Here is a 2,543-nt window from a genome sequence, read left to right on the forward strand (position 1 = left end):
CTTGCAGTCCCTGCCGGGCGCGGGGAGGTTGTGCTGGCGGCAGGAGCGAGAGGAGCAGCCGGGCTGCGGCCCCTTTGTTCCAGGGAGGCTGCCGAGGGGAGTGCGTGGGAGAGCGGCAAACGGCAGGGGAGGTGTGGGAGGAACAGAACAACTGTGGGGTCGGGCTGTGGGAAGCATCCGAACCTTGGTACTCCTCGGTTTTCTGGTTTTTATCTTTCTTTTCTTTTTCTGGTGGAGGGGAATGAGGCAGGACCTACATTGACGCATTCAAATTCAAGTTTTCAAAATCATTCACTCTAAAAAAGTCATGCACACACAAATCCCTCAAGATAAGGGTGGAGAGCTGCAGCGCTGTTATTATCCTTTCCCAGGAAGCAAATCTTACTCAAATTGCCATTCGGTGCAGACTCTTTAACACTCGTAATCACACTGCACAAAGTTACCCCAAATCCCCCTGGCACCGGCTGTAACTGATGCATTATACATTAATTTCTTTGAATGCTGCTTTTCTGCTCCCGAGGAATAATCGGTGTGGATGGAGAGCATTTTAACCTGGCCTTGGCACCCCTGAGGACGAGGCATAGAGGAGGGAGACGAGGGCTGTGGGAGTCTGGCCAGCCCTGCAGTGCCGAGCACACGGTCCCCTCCCCACTGCAGCAGTCTGGTCATCAGTATTGATAATTTGTAGTCAGTCGGAGGACTTAGCACTGCAAAAGGCCCTGTTAGGAATTCTGTCACCAGGGAAGAAGGGGCTCTTCAGCCTTTGATTAATGATCTCGCAGCACACCAATACAAAGGTTTCTGCAGCAAGGGAGATGCCTGGAATCGTTAGGTTTGCCCAGAGATAGGCTGACTTGTGCTGCCAGCCTGCCTGTTAATGCCTGGCTGACAGGCTACATACATGAGCAATGGAAAGCAATGGAACTACCTAGGATTCTAAAAACACTAATTACAACAGCATCATTAAAAAAAAAAAAAAAAAGTGAGTTTACGTTATTAAAACCACCTTCCCTCTTTTGACTCACAAAGGTTCAAGGATTCTTTTCACTGTTTCTTTAAAGCTTCTTTGCTGTAGTTATTTGTAGAGAAAATTTAGCTCTAGACAGCATATTAGAGCAAGACACTTCATTTCAAGAGTTTCATCAAGGCAGCAAATTTTATTTTCCTGTGGAAAAATAGATGTGTTCTCAGTCATACAGATTTCCAGTTAGTGCTAAGTAAGCTATATTTGTTTTGTACTCAAGCTTTACCCAATAGACCACTGAGACAACTACAGAGTGCTTGATATTTTTCCCCCTGTTGAGCACTGTATTTTGCAAAGTGGCAATAAAGGCTAGATCCTGCTGCCACTGGAGCCAGCAGAACGTTTCAAATCAGCTTAAGCTGGCCCACTATTATGTTTCTGGCCCTGGTCCAGCAAGGCACTTAAGCAGGTGTCTGAGTCTGAGCATATGAATAGTCCTACTGGCTTTGGACAGAGCTCTTCACATAACTCAGGTTAGGCAAATGCTAAATACCTTGATAAGCCTGTGTTTATATTCTGCCACTGAAAGCAAAATTAAGCCTCATTTTCTCTTAGGCTGTGTTAAATAAAAGCTTTTCAAGCTCCTGTGACTTACATAGGAATTTCAACCACTATTTCATTGTTTCCTTGCAGTGTTTAATTTAAAGAGTATTTATTATTAAAACACCTGCAGACAATTGTTTTATAGGAAGTCTCAATCCCAGTTATGGTTCTTGTTGATTTTATAGGAAATTGTTCAACAGAAGTGCATGGGATATGTGTTAATAATGTGTTAAATAAATGTTTTAATTCAGATTACTTTTGAGATAGTCAGGAACTTTGTGAGGTTATAAATGGGTGGAATTATAAGGATAACGGGAATTCAGGCAGCCCTGTGCTGCCTGCTTTGCATAACTTAGTAAGACTGATTAAACTGTTGTAAAAGTGCTTCAGAGTTGTTCTTCTGGTTTGTCATTTGCATTTTAGTTACAAGCGCAGATCTTGATGCTTAGACTGTGTCACTGCTAAGATTGCCTGTTACCTGAGTACTGCATGGTTGTTTTATCTGTTATGTAAACATACACATGAAGTCATGGTCGTTGAGTTTAACAGCTAGTTCATAACAGCCTAGCTAATAAGTAGACCTTTTTACTGCAAAGGGATATGCATTCTGCCTCTCATCTTCCAGGACACTTAAATAATTGCTTGATCTTCAACAGTTGCACATGAATAGTCATCTGGACGTCAATGACAGTGACAAGCTGCAAGTTAAACAACACTGAGTGAAGCGCCAGGCTGAATTTACACTGAACATGCTCCTTTCTACATTATGCAGTTTTTGGCAGAAGGCTTTAACCTTCCCCATTTATAAATAAATACAGCTCTTTCCTTTTTATAAACGGATGAACACAAGGCAGCACTGAATGATTTTCAACCGTCAGAAAACTACATTATCTATGTAGACAAATAGGAAATTACTTTAAGATGAGAATGGGTATTAACAAGATTCAGGGAAGTGTTTTCAAAATGTTAGCAGGAA

General features: G+C 42.4%; 1 protein-coding gene across 1 annotated transcript in view; it reads left to right on the forward strand.

Annotated features, from left to right (window-relative positions):
• STMN2 (stathmin 2) overlaps positions 1–2,543 on the forward strand; it is a 39,988-nt gene that overhangs the window by 1,210 nt on the left and 36,235 nt on the right. The window lies entirely within an intron of this gene.

Source organism: Chaetura pelagica, unplaced genomic scaffold, assembly GCF_000747805.2.
Source record: "Chaetura pelagica isolate M959 unplaced genomic scaffold, ChaPel_1.0 scaffold76, whole genome shotgun sequence".
In the NCBI taxonomy this organism is placed as follows: domain Eukaryota; kingdom Metazoa; phylum Chordata; class Aves; order Apodiformes; family Apodidae; genus Chaetura; species Chaetura pelagica.